General features: G+C 39.6%; 1 protein-coding gene across 1 annotated transcript in view; it reads left to right on the top strand.

The window, feature by feature from the left end:
- Nucleotides 1–24,692, top strand: part of LOC130471456 (protein TIC 214) — a 36,681-nt gene that overhangs the window by 1,410 nt on the left and 10,579 nt on the right. The window lies entirely within an intron of this gene.

The raw sequence follows: 24,692 nt of genomic DNA, 5'->3' as shown, positions 1-24,692 counted from the left end.
TGATGAACTATACAATTATTGGATTTATACGAATGAACAAAAAAAAAACAGCTTAAGCAATGAATTTGCTAATAGAATTACAATTCTAGACAAAGGACTTTTTTATATAGATGTACTTGATAAAAAAACTAGATTATGTAAAAGTAAAAATGAATACTTACAAAAAGACCATGATCCTTTATTAAATGGATCCTATCGTGGTATAATAAAAAAAACTCTTTTACCTTTTATAAATAATGATGAAACTACAGTAAAAAATTTAACAGATGAAATTTTTATAAATAAAATTCATAGTGTTCTGGGTAATTGTAATAATTACCAGGAATTTGAATATAAAAAAGATCCATTTAAGAAAAACCCAATTTCATAAAAAATTAGACATTTCGTAACTTTAATGAGTCAATTTGATGGAGAATCAACATTCAATCAAAAAGGGATTTCTTTACTTTCAGAACACAAACAAATTTGTTCAGAAGATCCAGAAATATTTTTCAAATTTTTAGTTGATACAATCATAGCGGATTCCTTTACTCAAACAATTCCAAAATAATCGATTGGAATAAAAGAAATAAGTAAAAAGGTTCCTCATTGATCAAACCAACTAATTGATGAATCCGAACAAGAGGAAATGGAAAATGAAAAACAAGTATCATGGCCTCATCAAATTCGCTCAAGGAGCGGAAAAGAAGTAGTTTTTTTTACGGATAAACAAGAAAATACCGACAATCCTACCCCTAATACTGCTGATAAGGGGACGAAGTGGTTTTGACACGTTATCCACAAGAATCTGATTTTCGTCGAGATATAATCAAAGGTTTCATGCGTAGTCAAAGACGTAAAATAGTTATTTGGGAATTGTTTCAAGCAAATATACATTCCCCACTTTTTTTAGACAGAACGAATAAATCCTCTTTTTTTTCTATTACTTTTTCCAGATTATTTAAACGAATTTTTAAAATTATATGGGAAAAAACCCAGAATTGGATAATTCTAATTATAAAGAAGAAGAATTAAAAACAAAAAAAAAAAAAAGCTAAAGAGCACAAAAAAGACAAAGAAAAAAAACAAGAACAAATACGACTAGACATAGCCGAAACTTGGGATACTATTCCAGGTGCTCAAATAATAAGAAGTTTGATATTACTAACTCAATCAATTCTTCGAGACTTTTGTTTGAGTGTTTCAACTGCCTAATTTAAACTTTTGGCATATTTTGTGCATCCAGTAGGAATTGAACCTACGAATTCGCCAATTATGAGTTGGGCGCTTTAACCATTCAGCATATTGTAGGGTGGATCTCGAAAGATATGAAAGATTTCCCTCCAAACCGTACATCGCCCAGGTCCTACTGTTGGTGCTCGTCAGAGGCACTCGGATGTTCATAATGGAGATGTCCCCTATGCTCTGTGAGGGGGTCGAGAAAGCACGAGGCTAATGCGTGACCTCGTCCCTCATGGGTGTGACGCTTCTTTTTGTCAAATCAAGTGTAATTGGATTTCCTGTGAGTTTACACCCAATTGACTAGTAATATAGGAGTCGCCATTCAGTTTTTAACGACAATGAGAAAAACTGACAAAACCCGGTTATCGTGACATAAAGGGAGTGCAATTATGTTTGACCACGACGGCCGTAGGTTCCCTTGTGATCCCTGGTGGTGGGGATCGCTCAACGTACACCCGAAGGGTAGAGATTGAGGGTTCGGGGGACTGTAACTACCGAGAGGAGTACTCGCTCTTCGATAACTCCAGAGGCAGGATATCCTTACTAGCTCAGCATAAATAATTGAAGGGACATGCGTTAACTATTAAACTAATCTGAGTTGATTTTAACAATATGCAACATATAGTACTAGATCGAGCGCGATTATCTGATTTAGATTGTTTTAAGGGACCTAGCATGATAATCCAATTTCCCAAAAATATCATATTTATTAAGCGTGATCGAACAATCAGATTTAGTTAGTTTAACAGTTCATAAAAGGGCGAGGAAAGCAATTAAACCATGGAAAAGGGACACATTACGACGCACCCTTGAGAGGTGCGTCACGGTTCTCAGAAAACTAACCACTTTGACTTTGCTATTTCTCCTTTTATTTAACGAATCTCAAATTATGGGACAGGATACGTTCTGTTTGATTTATGGATCGATTGCGACAGAACACGTGATGAGTTTTGTAGCGTGAGGCTTAGGCTTAGGGGTTTAGAGTCAATACTCAGAATAATAATTGTGTGTTGTTGTGTGTCTTTTTCACGTCGAACTTAAGGCCCTATTTATAGAAAAGAGTTCGTGGAAAGATAGAATTGCAGAACTCTAATCCACGAGGAATTAGGAAAAAACACGTACCAGGTATTTTCAGCGCCCAGGCCTGGGCGCCGAAGATTTCGGCGCCCTGAACCAGGCGTTGAAAATAGGGTCTGGGCTGTTTTCTTAGTCAGATTCGGATTCCTAGAATCCGGAGTATTTGAGATTTAATTGAGTCTTTTAGTGCGTATTAACCTTATAACGGAATGCGTCTGGGCCCGTTACGAACTCTAGGCTCGTTAGGATTTTAATTAATACGTAACTCTTATTTTCGAATCGTATTAGGAATAGGATTCTCTCGCAATTTCTATCTCATTTAGGATTTATGTTGGAGTGCAACACCTAATTCTGACAGGTTTCTATCTTTTATGACTTGCCACTTTTAACAACTACCCATTACGGTAGTTACTATTTTTAGCAGGTTTCCATAAATAGCAGGTTTCTATAAATAGCAGGTTTCGGGTGAAATAAAAAGGGGAATTGAGATTCGTTATTTTATAGGAGATGCGTTGTCAAGTGGAGATTTACGTTTTCATCATCGAACCTTCCCTTTCGGGAATGGGGACAAAAGTAGGTGTCTACAGTTAGCCCCCACTTTGACTAAGTCTTGGAGTAAGACGATGGTCAAAGTATTAGACGGAGTGCGTCGCACAAGCCATGGTGACCTGTTTTGGCGAGGGTCTCACGAGCCCCCGAGTGATAACATTTGACTTAAGGGTCATCACTTGAAGTGTCGACATATCCCTCACGTGTCATTGGGATTTGTCAAGGGATAGTATAAAAACTTCCTCACTTTGTCATTGGAAGGATCTAAAGGTGCATAGAAACTCCCTCACTTTGTCATTGGGAGTAGCTACAAATGTTTTCGAAATCAAAGCTATAAAGTGTAATTGGGCCTGGCCAAGCCCAATCACGAGGTAAAAAATGTTTTTAAAGTTTCTCATTTTCAGGGCTAGCCAAACGAGAAAACCCCCTTGTTTTTACAGGATATTAAACGAAGGAAAATCAAGCACATCGCTCTTTTTTGGAAAAAACGGAAAACCAATCCTTTTAATTTTTGGAAAAGGGAAAACTAGAAAAAGTTATCGCTGCAGCGACTAAGGACCTGCGCGGCTTGTGACATAGACCCCGCCGGCTAAAGATGGCGAGCCTGTCCGCTAAGGGTGGACGCCCCGTCCGAAAAAGTGGACGAATCTTGTTTTTGAAATTTGAAAATAAGGACCTACGCGGCTTGTGACGTAGACCCCGCCGGCTAAAGATGGCGAGCCTGTCCGCTAAGGGTGGACGCCCCGTCCGAAAAATTGGACGAATCTTGTTTTTGAAATTTGAAAATAAGGACCTACGCGGCTTGTGACGTAGACCCCGCCGGCTAAAGATGGCGAGCCTGTTTCATTGTGTTTTTTGAAGATTCTATTTTTTGAAAACTGAGGACCTGCGCGGCTAGTGGCGCAGACCCCGCCCGCTGAAGGTGGGCGAGCCTTGTCCGATGAGGGTGGACGTCCCCGAATTCGTTTTTTCTTGATTTGGAACTCGCGTGGTTCGTGGCGCAATCTTTCCTGATTGAGGTGGGCAAGTCCCTATTTCATTTGTTCTCGTGATTTCTTTTGAGAATTTCTTTTTATTCATTCTTGCAGGAGAGAATTCTTTCAAGGGATGCTCGGATTTAGTTGCAACCTGAAGGTGGGTTGACAACGTGCTTAGACGGACCATTGTCTCGTGGTCATCATCTTTCATGGTTTTGAGCTAGTCTTTACGGCTCAATTTTGCCACTACCTGGGTCCTTGATTAGGGGACTGTGTATAAGTATCAACGGCGACCTTTGTCTTGAGGTCGTAATCTGGTTTTTCTTTTTTGAGATTATCCAAACACGGGACTTCGTACAGCGTAGTCTGGGAATATTGTTTTAACTTTGCATACTTTCTTTTAAGATATATTTTTTCTTTCGAGCCACCAAGCACTCGTGCTTGGCGGTCAGTTCTTGTCAAAGAGGTTCTTTGGGGATACGCATTTTGTAATGTCCTTGATTGTGTTTGGGATCGTGCTCGTAAGTGCGAGCGATCTTCGTAGTGGTGTGCTACTCTTGACAAAGTCGTGAGGTGCGATTTTCAGTAAAGAATTCGGCAATTTTCGAGTCGAATGGATGCGGCAGGGCCCAATAGAAGTTAGGGCCTTTTTTGAGCCTGGGTTCATTTTCGGCGCCCAGGCCTGGGCGTTGAAATAATTCACGCCCAGGTGGGGCGTTGAAAGTGTTGTTTGGGCTGGTCTTTTGATGACACAGTTGGCCTCTTGTTCATTCGTTTATTTCACTTGGAAGTTCTATGTATTCTCTTCCCTTTTGTTTTTTCTTTATTTTTAGAACGTGATGATTTTCTTGAGAAGCCGTAGCCGATTGGTGGAATACGATGCTTGTCGCTTTGGGGCGATTATTTTAAGGAACTGTTGCTCTTTAAGGCGTACAGTTATTGCAACAGTTGGGCGAGTCTATATGGCCCGAGGAACATACCTTGAGGCGTAAGATCTTGATCGCTCTTGTATATATTTTTCTTTTGAACGCGTTCGTGAATGTTCGATACTTAGAATGATGATATGTATGTGCGAACGAGCCTTCATAGAATGGTCGTTGTGTGCGGTCCATTAATTAGTTTGCTTGACTCATTTTTTTTTTTTTTTAGCAATGACTGATTTTGAATAGTTTGCTTAGAAGCTTGATAGGGTTCAGGTCTATTCACGAGGTGGGCTCAAACATCGTACCCTTTCGATTGTTCAAACATTTGCTTCGAGATTTTATTTTGCTATGGTTGTTTCGTAGCTTGGAGCCCCTAAGTATGCATGTTGGGATGCTTCCTTTTGGCGTACGATTTTTGTAGGTTCTTTCGAGAAAGATGCCCTGGGGTTCCGCTCGTGTAGGTGCGAGCTATCCCTTTCGTGGTAGGTAATATTTTGCTACCTTTAATCCTTAATGTACAAGTCGTGTGGCTTGCATTTTGAATTTGGGCGATAAGTAGTCTTTGCCTCTTTTACACATGTTCTTGGTCGTCCCCGTATTAGCGCAATATGCCTTATTCTCTTTTTTTAGACTTGTACCGTGGGCCGGTTGAACTTATGGTGCGGCGTAGGCTTGTGTGGCCTAACAGCGTGTCTTAGAACATTCCTCCAGGTGTTGGGATATCATTATTATATATATTTTTTTTTGCATTGGAGTATTTCATCACGTTTCGTTTAGGGGTTCGAACAGGTGTAGCACCTTCTGCGTGGGTATGCACGACTTATTACTTCGTTCGATGCGAGGATTCATAGGTGTTTCTTTCTTATTTTTATATCTGGGCAAAAGTTGGCTAGCAGAAAGAACCAGCGCCCAGGCTGGGGCGTTAAAGATATCGGCGCCCAGCTCAAGCCCCCAATTGTAGCTACGGGATTGGCTTGGTGCTATGATGCTTGGCATACGTTTTCATGCATTTATGGTGACACGGAACCTGAATAGTTTGAACCAGACTCGTTTAGTGCGAGGTATGTTCGAGCAGTGATATGCTACTTCTCTTGTAAATGTCGTATCGTGCGACGTTGCCATGGTCAAGGCAGTCACATGTTGAAGTGTGCCTTGACCGAAAGCTAGGTGCCTTTCTTTACCCATAATCATATTTAGAAATCTTTTTGACTCACTTGCAACATCGAAGATAAACACATACTCAGCTTAAACCAACGACACTTTATTATGTTCGAAGAAGTCTTTGAAAATTATTTGAAAATTATTTGAAATCCGAGTCCTATTGTGTACAATCCGAAGTGTCCTAAGTAAGTTTGACTTATAGAAGGGTTCGTACAGGATTACATGAGTGAATCAAAATACTGTTACGATTTTTGGAATGCTGTCTAAGGATTTGCTGGAAGCGAGGGTGCAGGCGTCAAGATATTACTTGTGCCCGTGCGGCACGTGCTTTGGGCTTTTTGGGGCCATCTTTTCCAGAATTGCGGGAATATAAACCGTTTTCAAATTGACTTAGATTTACTTGGTGTATGTCTGTACAAAAGGTCAAGGTATACTTAGTTCTTTCCCTAGCTCTTTCATTTCAATTTTTTAGCCCCTAGTTGCTATTATGTCTTCCCATTAATGATGTTTCAGATTTCGATTTTAGATGCCCGTGTCATATGTCTTAGTAGGGTGAGCCTTGGTTAAGTGCCAAGTCCTATTGACAATGTCTGATTTTTATAAAAAAGGGGATTCGCGAGCATTTGAGTTACCATGAATGGGTGCCCTGAGCTCGAAGGAACGACGGGGCGACGCCGTAGAACAATCCTCTTTATTGCAAGCTTACTGCCTTTACTACTTGTTGGCGATTGTGACTGTGTCTAGTGGTGAAAGAAGGCCTTTAAGCGAACGACTATGTCTAGTGGTGAAAGAAAGTCTTTAAGTGAGTTAGTTCGCTTCAGGGAGGGTCAAGTCGAGTACTTTAGAGGTCATGGACGCTTGTGCTAGCCCCCATTCAATTGAGGCAAAACGATCTTTTGAGTCTTGGCTAAGTGCCTAGGAGTGTGAGTGCTCCTTCTGGCAAGGGTACGTGCCTTTATTATTTTTCGATGTGTGCTTATTTTGGCATCTTGATGACTTGGATTCTTCTTCGTGCTTTCAATTTTTCTTTCGACTTGGATTGCAAGTAATTAAATTTCGATAAGGGACTTCTATTTTTTATTCTTGTTTTTCTATAGGCTTTAATATTGGTTGGACCGAATCATGGATTGCTTACGTATCCGCCTTAAATAGATTTAATTTGGAATCAGGTCTTGCGTAGTTCTTAGCCTAGAAAATGGTTTTTTAGAATGCCCATTTTAAACAAGTACGTTCTGAGGTGGAAACATATTATTTGAAACGGTGGAATAAGTGAAGTTTATTATTATTTTAATCTGCTGCCTTACCGTAAGCCAAAATTTTGTTTTATATATTTTTTTTTTTGAGTACATGTATTTTTTGGTGGTACGTATATCTGAATACGTGCTGTACCCCTCCAAGTGTTTGTTATTTTTCCGTGCATGTGCGGATAAAATGACGAGCACTTCTGGACAAAATTTGGCGAACATAGGGATTCAGCGCCCAAGCTGGGGCGTTAAAGTTTTCGGCACCCAGCCCTGGGCGCTGAAAATGATTTCTGGGCGGATCTTTTTTGGTGCGCTAAATGCTTTTTTTTCTTTTTAGACTAACTTTAGAGGCGCTTTGCAAAGTTTCTTTTTTATTATTTTTTGTACTTTTCATTTGTCTTCATTTTTTTATTCGTGACTCAAGGCGGTTTGAAAGATGGGTTGAATGCGATAGGATAATTTGTACAGGTATTGGTCAAGCATGAGGATTACATCTGCTAGGACTCACAATTTGCAGCCTCGAACTAGTGTCATGAATTAACATCAACCAAGGCTAATGAGTAGCATGGGGACGGCTCAAGGGTACATCAACAGGATGTATTCAAACAAGTTATATGGTCATTATGCTAATGGTGATGTAAGAGACAGTTTTGGAAATAATGGGTAGACGCACGTGCCAATGGCCGTACGTGGTTCGCAGTTGATAACAAGTTTAAGAACAAGAGTCGAGGTAATGGTTTCTTAGGTTATGGCAATGAGAACATGGATGGGTTAAATGAGCTGAACAGGGGCCCCAGAGCGAAGGCGTCTAAGAACATAAGGATTGGAAAGGGTAGACATCGTAGAACTGTAGTTTTTGTGACATGATTTGGATTGGTTGACTCAATTCTTTTCCTTCGTTTACTTGGGTAAATTTCGCACTTTGGGAGGTATGGGCTAAGTATTTCATGGCTCGCTCTTTTCGCTCTCCCTTTTCTCTTTCTTTTTAAGTATTTCATGGCTTGCCCTTTTCGCTCTCCCTTTTCTCTTTCTATTTTTTTCTTTTTGCTTGGGATTTCTCCCCAACATAAATCCTTCAATCAATTTTGTTTTATTTGGGCTAAAAGGTAGATGGTTGTGGTCTTTGAGTCACAAGGCGAGACTGAGTGAGCCTCGTCTGGTAGGCCTATAGTGGACCTTTAATTTTAGTAGGGCCTAGGGTGGACCTTTAGCTTTAGTAGGCCTAGGGTGGACCTTTAAATTGTCTTACTTTGCAAGCGTATTTAGTCATTTCTTAAAATGTGCAAATAGCGTAGATTCGAAATCTTGTTTTTACCTTTTTGAAATTTAACGAAAGAATTGCATCGAAAATAATTTTTTTTTTTCTTTTCAAACTCCAGTTTCTGGGATTTAATTGGAAGTTGTGATTTAGACTCGAACTTTCATTAATTTTTCTGATTATAACCCGTGTATGGATACAAGGAGGTGGCCTAGACTCAAAATAATGACATGGCGTAAGCCTATAATACTTGACCAAGCGACTCTCAGACTTAGGCTAATTGGACCATAACTTTTGTTGGTTGACACTTTAGATTTTAACCCTTGGGTGTTCATTTGTCATGCGCCATTTTGGTTAATGTTGGCAAGGTAGTTAATTGGGGAGATCAAATTTTTATTTTTGCAAGACTAGAATCATTAGTGCGGCTTCTCTCTTAGTGTGTATTGCTTTACCCCAATGGTAGCCTTATGGTATGCCGATTTGGGTATTTTCATGGTTGGTCATGTTGCATTCATGGAAAATCTTTTAGTCCGTACTTAGTAGTATTTCAAGGAGCGAGTGACTCGAGAGGACTATGATACTCGTGAACCAATGTGATTATAAGCCTTGGGGCCATTAATTTTTTCTTTGCCCATGGTATTAACACCTTAGGTTCACTTTGGGGGTTGTGCGACTATGGGGGAATGATTTCCAGAATGTGACCGTTTCCATTTTGCAAATACTATAATATATTCTTTTTATTGGTGAGAGAGAGTATTGAGGCCGTGGATTCCTAGCAAGGGATGACAATTACATATGGGTGCTCATTGATTTAAATGTTAGGAAGGGAGACTCAATATGGTTTAACCTTTTAGCTTGCAGAACGACACCAAGTATTAGGACCGATTCTATGGATAAGACAACTAAGATTTAGGATTTAGATTGTACTTCGGCATAACCTAGTCTAGACTCGGATTTTTTTTTTTATTCGAACATTATTTTTCCTTGAAGACTCCATTCGAACATTATTTTTTGAATACTTTGCCCATGTGACATTCAAGGTCGTTTAATTAGCATGCTCAGTTTTGGTGCCGAGCATTGTCGTCGTAGGAGGCCTAACAACGACACAAAGGGTTATTTATTTTTATTTTTTTAGTCGCTTTTAGAATCGAGTGCCTTTTCATACGCCCTTGCAGCAATTTTTACGAAAAGTTTTTTTTTTGCTACGTATTTTCTTTTTCGCGGGCACCGAGGCTGCTGCGCCTGACCAGAAGGCCAAGCAGCAACTTCAGCGCCCAGTTTAGGGCGTGAGAAATTCTGGCGCCCAGCCAGGGGCGTTGAAAATGCGTCCTTGGCTGGTTCTCGTTTTCTGTTTGCGTTATGCGACTTCGATTTTGCGTGCTTGCCTAATAACGTCCTTTACGCGTTGTGCAGCGTTTGTGGGATTCGTTACAGGCCATCCCGAGCGTCGCTTATTTTTGTGGCGATCGTTCGGGTTTGCGGAACACATATTTCGGCATAACTCTTTGGCAAATTGGTTTATGAATGTTTGGGCAATTTTTAAGGTCGTTGGTTTTTCTAGGATAGTTTGTCACACGCAATCATATATTTCGCTACACATAACTAACATTCCATCATGAGGCAATAGTAACATGTCATGTAGTTTATGATAGGCTTCTATGGGTAGTTATTTGCGCCTGGCTTGGTACCGCTTCTATCGCAGATCCACCACATGCCCCGGTCAGGGTAGTGCTTTCAACAGACGAATTTCGTCCCAGAAGGCCAACCCGCAAGTGCAAGCCAAGGGGGCATGCAGGCGAGAGGGACGGGTGTACTACTAGCGAAAGTGCCGAGTGGACAACATTCGAAGCGTATGCACCCCCCGGTTGGCGATGGGTATCCTTAGTCCCAACTCCCGAGATGAAACACAAAGGGAGCCAAGATTCGTTATGCGGTTCTATCCGTTCACATTAATATGCTGATTTTCAGCTCGTCCCAACTTGATGGGGAAACAAACGCGGGGTAGGATCGTTTCACCCTTCGGCTATTTTGATTACCTACAAGCACGAGTATTTCCTTCACTTTCCCGAGTGGAGTCGCCACTGTGAGGGGGTCGAAAAAGCACGAGGCTAATGCGTGACCTCGTCCCTCGTGGGTGTGACGCTTCTTTTTGTCAAATCAAGTGTAATTGGATTTCCTGTGAGTTTACACCCAATTGACTAGTAATATAGGAGTCGCCATTCAGTTTTTAACGACAATGAGAAAAACTGACAAAACCCGGTTATGGTGACATAAAGGGAGTGCAATTATGTTTGACCACGACGGCCGTAGGTTCCCTTGTGATCCCTGGTGGTGGGGATCGCTCAACGTACACCCGCAGTGTAGAGATTGAGGATTCGGGGGACTGTAACTACCGAGAGGAGTACTCGCTCTTCGATAACTCCAGAGGCAGGATATCCTTACTAGCTCAGCATAAATAATTGAAGGGACATGCGTTAACTATTAAACTAATCTGAGTTGATTTTAACAATATGCAACATATAGTACTAAATCGAGCGCGATTATCTGATTTAGATTTTTTTAAGGGACCTAACATGATAATCCAATTTCCCAAAAATATCATATTTATTAAGCGTGATCGAACAATCAGATTTCGTTAGTTTAACTATTAATAAAAGGGCGAGGAAAGCAATTAAACCATGGAAAAGGGACACATTACGACGCACCCTTGAGAGGTGCGTCACGGTTCTCAGAAAACTAACCACTTTGACTTTGCTATTTCTCCTTTTATTTAACGAATCTCAAATTATGGGACAGGATACGTTCTGTTCGATTTATGGATCAATTGCGACAGAACACGTGATCAGTTTTGCAGCGTGAGGCTTAGGCTTAGGGGTTTAGAGTCAATACTCAGAATAATAATTGTGTGTTGTTGTGTGTCTTTTTCACGTCGAACTTAAGGCCCTATTTATAGAAAAGAGTTCGTGGAAAGATAGAATTGCAGAACTCTATTCCACGAGGAATTAGGAAAAAACACGTACCAGGTATTTTCAGCGCCCAGGCCTGGGCGCCGAAGATTTCGGCGCCCTGAACCAGGCGTTGAAAATAGGGTCTGGGCTGTTTTCTTAGTCAGATTCGGATTCCTAGAATCCGGAGTATTTGAGATTTAATTGAGTCTTTTAGTGCGTATTAACCTTATGACGGAATGCGTCTGGGCCCGTTACGAACTCTAGGCTCGTTAGGATTTTAATTAATACGTAACTCTTATTTTCGAATCGTATTAGGAATAGGATTCTCTCGCAATTTCTATCTCATTTAGGATTTATGTTGGAGTGCAACACCTAATTCTGACAGGTTTCTATCTTTTATGACTTGCCACTTTTAACAACTACCCATTACGGCAGTTACTATTTTTAGCAAGTTTCCATAAATACCAGGTTTCTATAAATAGTAGGTTTCGGGTGAAATGAAAAGGGGAATTGAGATTCGTTATTTTATAGGAGATGCGTTGTCAAGTGGAGATTTACGTTTTCATCATCGAACCTTCCCTTTCGGGAATGGGGACATAAGTAGGTGTCTACATGCTCCTGCTCGGCCTGTCAAGTATTCGTACTATTTTGGTTATGTAGGCGGCCAGATGCCTTTCGTGCCTTCCCCTGGTGTCCATTTATAAGCCCCCACTTTGCCTGAGGTTTTTTTGTTAGAAAAAGCGCAAGTCAAAGTATATTCAACTTTTGCTCATGCACATGCTGACTCTAGCAAAAATTTGCCCATTTTTTCGGGTGTATATATACCCACTATTGAAGGAAATAATGCCCTTGGTCCAAGTATGCATTCAATGCTAAGTCTAATAAATGCGGTTCAGTATTAATTAATTATACAAGTTAATAATTCAGTGAGATCAAGTGAACTGTATGCCTAGTGTAATACCTCGTATTTTCCTGTATTTATAAATATATTTTATTATATTTATAAAGAATTTTTATGATTTTTAGAATTTAAATCGCATTTAAATATTATTTAAATGTATTTTTAATTAAGTATAATATTATTATTTTAATTAATTACAAAAAGAATTTATTATTTCATGTTGGGAATTTAATTGGGTTTCAAAAGTAAAACGATTTTTAATTAATCTAGCCCAATTCAATTCCAAGCTAAAGTCCAAACAAATTAAGCAAGCCCGTCTAATGTTTAATGAAGCCCGAAAGGGAATCCTAAAGCCTAGCCCATCTTGGAGTTTCCTAAGCCTATAAATATAGGTGCTCACCCTGAAGGAAATAATGCCCTTGGTCCAAGTATGCATTCTATGTTAAGTCTAATAAATGCGGTTCAGTATTAATTAACAAGTTAATAATTCAGTGAGATCAAGTGAGCTGAATGTCTAGCTAGAGGCCGCTTCAGTTCAAGTGGAATTAATGATATTAATCCACAGCTTACTCTTGACTGAACCCGTAGGGTCACACAAATAGTACGTAAACGGATCAAGTATTTAATGGCATTAAATACTCCATCTATGGATATTCGGAATCGACGGATCTTGGTTTCAGTGGGAGCTGAGATCGTCACAGGCAAGAAATGAATACTCCGGAAACGATGATATTGCCGGAAACGGAAATATGGATCGTATCGGAAATATAAATATTATCCAAGTCGTAGATGTTGCCGGAAACGGAAACATGGTACGTATCGGAAAATGTTATCGGAAATGGAAATATTGCCGGAATCGGAAATATTGCCGGAAACGGAAATATTGTCAGAAATGGAAATATTATCGGAATCGGAAAATAATTCCGGAAACGGAAATATTAAATATTTGTTCGAAACGGAAATTAATTCCGGAATCGGAAATATTAAATGTTGTTCGTATCGGAAATGAATTCCGGAATCGGGAATTTAATCGGAAGCGTATCGTACGAATTAGCATCGGACGAGGCCCGCTAGACGAAGGCCCAGCACGAAGCCAGGCCATCGCCCAGCGAGCCGCACGCAACGCACGCCTCGACCAGGCCCAGCGCAAGGCCAGGCCCAGCCAAGGGCGCGCGCGCGCACGCAGCACCGCACATGGGCTGTGCGCGTGTCGTGGGCCGCAAGGCCTGCGCGGGTGCACGGCTTGTGCGATGCGTATGCCGGAAATCCTAATTCTATTGGGATTCGTGCGAAGATTAAAAACCTAATCTTATTAGAATTGCTTTGTTATTTAGAGTCCTAATAAAGTTCTAATTAACAAATCCACATCCTAGTAGGATTACAATTCCTTTTCCATACCTCTATAAATAAGGGCCTAGGGGTCATTATTTATACATAAGTTTTCAAGTATTCAAAACTAGGATTTTTAAGCAGAAAAATCAGCCATAACTCTTGCCCATTTAGCCGAAAATAATAGTACCTTAAGGGCGATTCTAGTTGGTCAATCTTAAGGCGGATCCGGACGTGCTGTGGACTATCTACGGAGGGACGACACTTGGAGTCCTAAAGACTTGTTCTTGTTCGGTTCGGGCGCAACTAGGGAAGGCACGCAACAAAGAGTATGCATCTAAATTATGCTATATGATTATGTGTAAATAATATGTATTCCTGGCTTAATGGGTTTTTTCGCATGATTTATGAATTGTCATATGTATCATAACCTAACAGTGGTATCACGAGCCTCTTATTATTTTCATAATCTAAATTGCCGAATCCAGAATTCTCAAATTCGAAGCCTAACTATGACTTTTCGAAGGTTTTAGTTTTTCGAATGCAAAATTTCGTAAATTTAAGATGTTAAATTAAATATTTGCGATTCTTGTTGATAAATCTTGAATTTTTGATTGACCTACTGTATATGTTTAACAAGTTTGAATGCCTAGCCTTGTTAATTATGCAATCTAATTTGTAATTATGATTAATTTGTTGAAAATTAGAATAATTTAGAATTAATTTGATTTTCATAATTAATTCTAATTTAATTAGAAACCTATGATTAAAAACCACCATAAAAATTGTAAATTTATGATAAATTTTAAATTTTTATGACCTAGGCTTGAATCCATGATAATCGGAAATCAATTGAATAATAAATTTTCGATTTTTCGCCCTAAAATTGTGAAATTAATATTAATTTATTAATTTGTCATTAATTTTAAATATAAATTTTAAATTTTTATGCGATTCGTTCATATAACTTGCACGCACAAAGCAATGGACGCTTCGTGTTACCCTTAAGGGGTGTTGTATAGTGCGGGCATGCGACGACGAGCAAGGGAGCTCGTCGCCCGTGCGGCACGAATGCAATGAGCAGGGGCATGGTGCACGAGCACAAGGCAGCAGCCCTGCCTTGTGTCGTGGGCCACGAGCTATGGATGAAGGGCATGGGCGAAGGCAAGGCATGGCAGTCGCGTGTGGGCAGCAAGCGAGCTGCGCCACAACGCGCACTGCCTCGCGCAACGCGCGCAGCGAGCGCAAGCTCGCGTGCCACGAGCGCTGCGCCCAGCGCTGATCGCGCGCAGCGCGCAATTGCTCGCGCACAGCGAGCGATGGCTCGCGTGCATCAAGCGCTGGAGCGCGCGCAGCAAGCGCTGGCGAGCGCGCACAGCGAGCGATGGCTCGCGTGCGTAGAGCGCTGGCGCGCGCGCAGCGAGCACCACTTGTGCGATGGCTTGCGATGGGAAAATGCGGCAAGCGCTGCGACGAGCGCATGGGCTGCGCGCACATGGCCAGCGATGGCTGTGTGCGTGTGGCCCATGGGCGTGCGATGCGTAGGGTGTTTGCGTTGCGATTAGATCGTTTTGAATGTTTAATTTGAAATTTTCAGTTTACGTAATTTTAATTAATTTTAAAATTAATAATTTAAATTATTTTCTTGGATTTTAATTTTGAATATTGTAATTATAATAAATTTTATTTATTCTAATTATTTTACTAAAATTAAAATCATGAATTAATTTAAATACGACTGAAATTAAATTAAACTTTTGGATTCAATTATAAATTTATATGAGCTTTAAATTTTAATTAAATTTGTATGTTTCCGGTTAGACTAGAAATACATTTTTATGTTTAAAATTAGTAAAGCATATGAATTTATTGGTTTAAGTGGGAGCGCTTTTAGTCATAAACTCTTGATTAGGTCTACAAATCCTTAAGGTTAAAACAACTTGATTAGAATTAATAAGGACTGAATAATTGGTAGATTATTGGTGCCCTTGATTAATTGCTGCAAATGTTTACGTGATGCATAATGTGTTTTAACTAACCAGCTATGTGGGCCATTCATGATAATGAATGGGTGAATGGTATATATATTGTATATGTACTGTTTTGCAGGTTATGAAGTGACTAGTATGGCCCAAATAGGATAGAAAATATGGTCTGCGTACCATTAATTTGAATGTAATTGGTCTAAAGTACCAAAGTTGTTTTTCAAATTCAAATATGGTCTGCGTACCATCAAATAGTTGTAATTAGTTTTAATTATAGCTTATCCTATTTGAAGAAAATGGTGCCTCCCACGGAGATTTTCAAGACGGACTTTGAAGTCAAAGCTTCAAGATGAAGTCGGGCCATACTAGATCACATTTATCTTATGCATGCTTTAAGTTATTTATTGCTTTAAATATGTCTTAATTATGCATAAGATTGTGGCTTGATTATGTTGCATGATTAAGGATTTTAGTTCACTTAAAATCTAACCAACATAGTAAGAGCCTTAAGTTCCAAACTTAGAAATTGAGTTAAAAGGTGCCATGCCAAAATATACACTTGCTTGGATATCCTTTACATCAATCTAGTAATAGTTTTCGCTCAGCGAGGTGTTACTTATTGGTCCTAAAGGGGCAAGGTACACAAATAATTGTGAGTACATGTTAGTTTTGGTGAAACTCAACGATATAAGTAAGGAGTCCTTTTATGTCGTGGCAAAATCGATAGGTTTACCTAATAAGTTCTTAGACGTACCTATCAACCAAGAATAGTTTCTAGACTATTAGCAAAAGGCTTTTGCTTACCTAAGATGTTCTAGGATTAAGTCGACAAACTGTGCTTAGTTCTTCAATGATTTTAGGATCTTGGAATCATTTTATTCACACCTGCCGGAACACATAACTTGAATAAAATGCTTAATAAACATTGAATTATGCATGTATGCTAGAATTTATGTTTATTAAGAGAAACTGTGAATGGTTATTTATTTGTTTATTCTTTTCAATTGTAGTTTTTAATATGGCAAACAACAATTCATTCAACATTCGATCAATTCTCGAAAAGGAGAAGTTGAACGGGAAAAACTTCCTTGACTGGCAAAGGAACTTGCAAATAGTTCTTATGCAGGAAGAAAAGGAGTATGTCCTAGATGAGGCGATGCCGAAGCCGCAGGCGACGGGGTCACTCAGGCAGCCCTCAATCGTTGGATTGATGCCAACAAGGATGTGAAATGTCTAATGCTCGCCACCATGAGTGCGGATCTGCAGAAAACGTTCATCAACTCAGATGCTTTCACAATCGTCAGTGAGTTGAAGAACATGTTCCAAGATCTGGCTCGAGTCGAAAGATTCGAGACTCATAGGCAAATTCTTGAGACCAAGCTTAAGAAAGGCGAGCCCGTAAGTCCACATGTTCTCAAAATGATTGGACTCATTGAGAATATGAGTCGGCTGGATCAGCAATTTTCTCAGGAAATGGCTATAGACACCATCCTCCATTCTCTTCATAGCGGGTATGATCAGTTCAAACTGAACTACAGTATGAATAGTCTGGACAAAACGCTCACTGAGCTTCACGGTATGCTGAAGACCGCTGAAAAGACGCTCAAAAGTGATAAGCAGGATGTGCTTATGGTGCGTGGGGGCAAGTTCAAGAAATCTGGAAAGAAGAGGAATGCTAAGAAAGGTGGCGACAAGGCCAGCCCAACTAAGTAAACTAGCGCCAAATCTGTAAAGAGGAAGGTCAGTCAACCCACTTCTGAATCCGAATGCTTCTACTGCAAGAAGAAGGGGCATTGGAAGAGAGATTGCTTGAAGCTAAAGGAAGATCAGAAGAACGGAACAGTCGTTCCATCTTCAGGTATTTTCGTTATAGACTGTATACTTGCTAATTCAACTTCTTGGGTATTAGATACAGGTTGTGGCTCACACTTATGTTCCAATCCACAGGGACTAAGAAGAAGTAGAAAGTTAAGCAAGGGTGAAGTCGACCTACGAGTGGGAAATGGAGCACGGATTGCTGCATTAGCTGTAGGAACTTACTTTTTGTCGTTGCCCTCCGGGCTAGTTTTGGAACTGGAAGAATGTTTCCATGTTCCAAGTCTTACTAAAAACATCATTTCAGTTTCTTGCTTAGATGCTAAGGGATTTTCCTTTTTAATAAAAGACAATAGTTGTTCGTTTTATTTTAAAGAGATGTTTTATGGATCTGCTAGATTAGTCAATGGACTTTATTTATTAGATCACGACAAACAAGTATATAACATAAATACCAAAAAGGCCAAAAAGAATGATTCAGATCTCACCTATCTGTGGCATTGTCGATTAGGCCATATAAACTTGAAACGCTTAGAAAAACTTCAAAATGAAGGAATTCTAGAACCATTTGACTTAGAGGATTATGGTAAATGCGAATCATGTTTACTTGGCAAAATGACAAAGCAACCTTTCTCTAAAGTTGGAGAAAGAGCAAATGAACTATTGGGTTTAATCCATACAGATGTATGTGGACCAATGAGTACAAATGCTAGAGGTGGTTTCAGCTACTTTATCACTTTCACTGATGACTTCAGTAGGTATGGTTATGTCTACCTAATGAAGCATAAGTCTGAATCCTTTGACAAATTCAAGGAATTTCAGAGTGAAGTAGAGAATCAATTAGGCAAGAAGATTAAGGCACTGCGGTCTGATAGAGGCGGTGAATATCTGAGCTATGAATTTGATGACCATCTGAAAGAATGTGGAATTCTATCAGAATTGACTCCTCCAGGAACACCACAATGGAACGGTGTGTCGGAACGGAGGAACAGAACCTTGCTAGACATGGTCAGGTCAATGATGGGTCAGGCCGAACTTCCATTAGAATTTTGGGGACATGCACTAAATACAGCTGCACTCACTATAAATAGAGCTCCGTCTAAAGCTGTCGAAAAGACTCCATACGAATTATGGTTTGGAAAGCCTCCAAATGTGTCTTTTCTTAAGATTTGGGGATGTGAAGTATACGTCAAACGATTAATTTCAGACAAACTTCATCCAAAATCTGACAAATGTATCCTTGTGGGCTATCCAAAGGAAAAAAAGGGGTATTACTTCTACAATACATCTGAGAACAAGGTATTTGTTGCTCGAGATGGTGTCTTTTTGGAGAAAGATCACATTTCCAAAATGACAAGTGGGAGAAAAGTAGACCTCGAAGAAATTCGAGTCGAACAACAAACTCTAGAGAATGCTCAAGATGACATTCAGGATGAAACTCAGAGATCTTTAGAAGAATCTGGTGAGAATCATGGTCAATCTAGAAATGTTACCCCGCGTAGATCGCAAAGATATAGATCTCAACCGGAAAGGTACTTAGGTATTTTGACGAACGAGAGCTATGACGTTCTATTACTTGAAAGTGATGAACCTGCGACTTACAAACAAGCTATGACGAGCCCTAGCTCCAAGCAGTGGCAAGAAGCCATGAAATCTGAATTAGACTCCATGTCTGAAAACCAAGTATGGGATTTGGTCGATTTGCCAGATGGCTACCAAGCCATTGGAAGCAAATGGGTTTTCTAACTGAAAAAGGACAAGGATGGGAAATTTGAAGTTTTCAAAGCTAGATTGGTTGCAAAAGGTTACAGGCAAGTCCACGGTGTGGATTATGATGAAACCTTTTCACCAGTTGCAATGCTAAAGTCTATTCGGATAATGTTAGCAATCGCTGCATATTACGAATACGAAATATGGCAGATGGATGTCAAAACTGCTTTCTTAAACGGCGTTTTAACAGAAACTGTGTTTATGACACAGCCTGAAGGTTTTGAGGATCCAAAGAATGCTAAAAAGGTATGCAAGCTAAAGAAGTCAATCTACGGATTGAAGCAGGCATCCAGGAGCTGGAATATACGTTTTGATGAAGCAGTCAGTGACTTTGGTTTCATCAAGAACGCAGACGATTCTTGTGTATACAAGAAGGTCAGTGGGAGCAAAATTGCTTTCCTAGTATTATATGTCGACGACATATTACTTATCGGAAATGACATTCCTATGTTGAACTCTGTCAAGATTTGGCTTGGGAAATGTTTTTCGATGAAAGATCTAGGAGAAGCACAGTACATATTGGGCATCAAGATTTACAGAGATAGATCTAAAAAGATGATTGGACTTAGTCAAAGCACTTATATCAATAAGGTGCTTGATAGATTCAAGATGGCGGACTCCAAGCGAGGCTACCTACCCATGTCTCATGGAATGACTCTAAGCAAGACTCAGTGCCCAAAAACACTTGATGAGCGTAGACGAATGAATGGGATTCCATATGCATCATTGATTGGTTCAATAATGTATGCTATGATATGTACACGCCCGGATGTTGCGTATGCACTCAGTGCTACAAGCAGATACCAGTCAGACCCAGGAGAGGCGCATTGGACTGCTGCCAAGAACATTCTGAAGTACCTGAAAAGGCACAAAGATGACTTCCTTGTCTATGGTGGAGATGATGAATTAATTGTTAAAGGCTATACGGACGCAAGTTTCCAAACCGACAAAGATGATTTCAGATCACAATCTGGGTTTGTCTTCTGCCTCAACGGAGGATCAGTAAGCTGGAAAAGTGCTAAGCAAAGCACCATTGCGGATTCTACAACTGAAGCGGAGTACATTGCTGTACATGAAGCAGCAAAGAAGCTATATGGCTAAGGAAGTTCATAGGTGAACTTGGTGTAGTCCCCTCCATTAAAGGACCAATAGCCCTGTATTGTGATAATAACGGAGCTATTGCACAGGCAAAGGAGCCTAGACACCACCAGAGAGTCAAGCATGTACTTCGTAGATTTCACCTTCTACGAGAGTTCGTTGAAAGAAAAGAAGTCGAGATATGAAAAATTGGTACTGATGACAACATATCAGATCCATTAACTAAACCTCTGCCGCAGGCGAAGCACAACTCGCACACTGCAGCTATGGGAATCAAGCATATTGGAGAATGGCTTTGATGTCTCTGTTTAATGTTTTAAAGTTTTAGAGTTTAAATCTTTGTAAAACATTATTGGTTAATCATTCACAATAAATGAAAAGAATTCATTTTTCCATTTAATTTGTGGTTTATTAAATGATGAGTCCCTTCAATTTGACGATATATTCAAGATAGACTGTCAGGACCAGTCCTGTGACTAAGAAATGTCTATCAAGTGAACTTGAATGTCAAAGGTTGAAAAAGGTCCCTAGTCGGAGTTTTCTATAAAATTGGACGCATAGAAAACGTTAGACGATCAGAATGCAAGATGACTAGTAGTTCTGTTTCTTGAACTATGTGGACATGGCAATGTCATAATCATTTGCATAGATACTTACTTTGGGAAGACTAGTATCGGACAAGACCTATGAAACTTTACTGTAAGAGATGAAAATCTGTCATAAGTAAATTTCATTAAAATTATTAGACACTAAATCCTCAATACCTGAGTGATTTGAGATTACTTGTTTGAGAACTGGTTGCTTTGACGTTGACCAACCGTCGCACCGTAAAAGGAGGCTATAAAGGCAACGCTCAGGTAATCACCTATCAAACGAAGTCTAATCTCAAGATCACAAGATTGGGATTGTCCTCCCATAAATCGGGATGAGATGCTTAAAAGTTGTACAAGGCCACTCGGAGAGCTAGAAACTGTGAAATGCATGGCCGTGCTCGGATGAATCATAGGCTATGATTATCTGTCTATTTAATCAGTTGAACTCTGAAACCGAGAAACACCTCTGGACATAATAAGGATGACAACTCTTACCTTATGTTCAAGAGCAAGCATCGAGCGACAAAGGAATTAGGAAATGCACACTTGTCCATAAGGACAAGTGGGAGACTGAAGGAAATAATGCCCTTGGTCCAAGTATGCATTCTATGTTAAGTCTAATAAATGCGGTTCAGTATTAATTAACAAGTTAATAATTCAGTGAGATCAAGTGAGCTGAATGCCTAGCTAGAGGCCGCTTCAGTTCAAGTGGAATTAATGATATTAATCCACAGCTTACTCTTGACTGAACCCGTAGGGTCACACAAATAGTACATAAACGGATCAAGTATTTAATGGCATTAAATACTCCATCTATGGATATTCGAAATCGACGGATCTTGGTTTCAGTGGGAGCTGAGATCGTCACAGGCAAGAAATGAACACTCCGGAAACGATGATATTGCCGGAAACGGAAATATGGATCGTATCGGAAATATAAATATTATCCAAGTCGTAGATGTTGCCGGAAACGGAAACATGGTACGTATCGGAAAATGTTATCGGAAATGGAAATATTGCCGGAATCGGAAATATTGCCGGAAACGGAAATATTGTCAGAAACGGAAATATTATCGGAATCGGAAAATAATTCCGGGAACGGAAATATTAAATATTTGTTCGAAACGGAAATTAATTCCGGAATCGGAAATATTAAATGTTGTTCGTATCGGAAATGAATTCCGGAATCGGGAATTTAATCGGAAGCGTATCGTACGAATTAGCATCGGACGAGGCCCGCTAGACGAAGGCCCAGCACGAAGCCAGGCCATCGCCCAGCGAGCCGCACGCAACGCACGCCTCGACCAGGCCCAGCGCAAGGCCAGGCCCAGCCAAGGGCGCGCGCGCGCACGCAGCACCGCACATGGGCTGTGCGCTTGTCGTGGGCCGCAAGGCCTGCGCGGGTGCACGGCTTGTGCGATGCGTATGCCGGAAATCCTAATTCTATTGGGATTCGTGCGAAGATTAAAAACCTAATCTTATTAGAATTGCTTTGTTATTTAGAGTCCTAATAAAGTTCTAATTAACAAATCCACATCCTAGTAGGATTACAATTCCTTTTCCATACCTCTATAAATAAGGGCCTAGGGGTCATTATTTATACATAAGTTTTCAAGTATTCAAAACTAGGATTTTTAAGCAGAAAAATCAGCCATAACTCTTGCCCATTTAGCCGAAAATAATAGTACCTTAAGGGCGATTCTAGTTGGTCAATCTTAAGGCGGATCCGGACGTGCTGTGGACTATCTACGGAGGGACGACACTTGGAGTCCTAAAGACTTGTTCTTATTCGGTTCGGGCGCATCTAGGGAAGGCACGCAACAAAGAGTATGCATCTAAATTATGCTATATGATTATGTGTAAATAATATGTATTCCTGGCTTAATGGTTTTTTCCGCATGATTTATGAATTGTCATATGTATCATAACCTAACACACCCTCAAAATCCCTCACTTTTATTCATTAAACCTAAAAGCAAAACCCTAACCCTAAATTCCTCTTTCTTCCGTCGAACTTATGTTTGGCCGTTTTTCTCCTACTTCCATTCGTTTTCAGAAAAAGGTTTCTCCTTCAAAGTTGTAGATCTCAGAACGTTCTTGAACTTTGCGTCAAGAATTGATCGATTCCGAGTTATAGATTAAAAGTTATGTGCGTTCTAAATTCCTGCTGCAGTACTTCACTTTTTTTCTCTCCTCTCTATTTTTCGTCCGTGCACAGCCCAGCCCCGAGCCTTGCTCGTCACTGCTGCCTTATGCCGCTGTCCACACACAACACAATTGTGTTGTGTGTGTGTTTTGTTGTTGTTGATCGTTCATACTCTGTATACTTTTAACCTTTTCCAAATTCCGTTTTTAAATTATCATTATTGTTTTGGATTATTTAAATTGTTGGGAACGGTTATGAACACCGTGTTTTAATGTTTTCGTATTTGAATTGATGGGAATGATTTTAATTATGAGAACTGTTATTTTCAGATTTAGTGATTAATTAAAGTGTCAATTTTTAAGGTCAAAACATGATTTTATTAGTGACCTACTAGTAGGATTTCAATTCCGATTGTTCAAGCGATTGATTCACATAATTTAATGACGATTTAAATTATGGGAATCAACTTAAATTTCAGATTTGTTATTGAGTTTTAAAGTGTTGTTTTTAATGATTTTAAAGTTAAAAAGTCAATGTTTTTATGCTAGGACTTGAGTTGACTATTTGAGACTATAAATTTAATGAATAACGATTAATTTCTAATTAAAACAAAGGTTTTAGAATGTTAAATAGTTGCTGGAAATTTAGTAAACATGATCAATAATTAATTTTCTACTTTGTGTTTATAGGAGTTGATTTCTAGTGAGTCGTGATTCGCATAGTGGCCCCCGTACTTAGGTATTCCAGGTACGTGCAAGACTAGGGTGACCACCCATCCCTTGAGGACTTTGTGAAGTGAATTGAATGCGAATCATGTGAATTTACGTGTTGAGAATTCATGTTTGATGATTGGGAATGAATATGTTATTATTTTGGATTCATGTTTGATATTGGGAACGAACATGTTATTATTATTATGGAATCATGTTTGATGTGTGAACAAGCATGTGATTATTGTTATTGAATCTATGTGAACGAGCATGTTATGAGTTGATTTATGCTTTATAGATTCTTTTGAACTATCATGTTATGGACTTTTATAATCGTTGAATTATGTCAAGCATGTTGTTCAAGTTGGTATGCATGTATGAGTGTTGCTCATGCAAGTTATTATTATTATGCTATAGTACAGGATGTCTAGCATATATTGAGCCTACTGAATATTGCCGGAGAGCAATATATATTCTACCAAGGGGTAGAATATGTTAGAGAGTCTATGTGAATTGAATTAAGGACAATTCGTGCTAAGGGCACACCACGCTTGTTAATAGGTAATGTCGGGTTATCTCAAGCAGTGTTTTTGAGAAGGAACAATGGGAGTAATTTCACTTGAGTCTATGTTTGATCATAAGTCCTAAAGTATTAAAAATGAAGTGTCATTTTTGAATTGTTTAGTTGTTTAATTGTTTGCATGTTATGTCTTGTGTAGAGTCTTGAGTCGCCTTGAACATAACATACTAATTAACGTAAAGTGTAATCCGAATGAGCTTCAAAACTCTTGGAACGTATATACCTTGAGTATGAACAATGGGGGGAGTCTTGCCGGAAAAACTTGTACTCCTTGAATGATACAAGACGTTGTTTCATTCTTCTTTTTATGTCGTTGTGCATTGGAATTCCGTCGGTATGGCCCGACTGTGGGTTGGAGTCTGACTTATTATTATTTGGTGTATGGTTGACTCCCATCACCCTTTTCT

Source organism: Spinacia oleracea, chromosome 4 (genome assembly GCF_020520425.1).
Source record: "Spinacia oleracea cultivar Varoflay chromosome 4, BTI_SOV_V1, whole genome shotgun sequence".
NCBI lineage: Eukaryota > Viridiplantae > Streptophyta > Magnoliopsida > Caryophyllales > Amaranthaceae > Spinacia > Spinacia oleracea.
The sequence above is the reverse complement of the archived record's forward strand: the minus strand, read 5'-3'. Positions and strand labels throughout refer to the sequence as shown.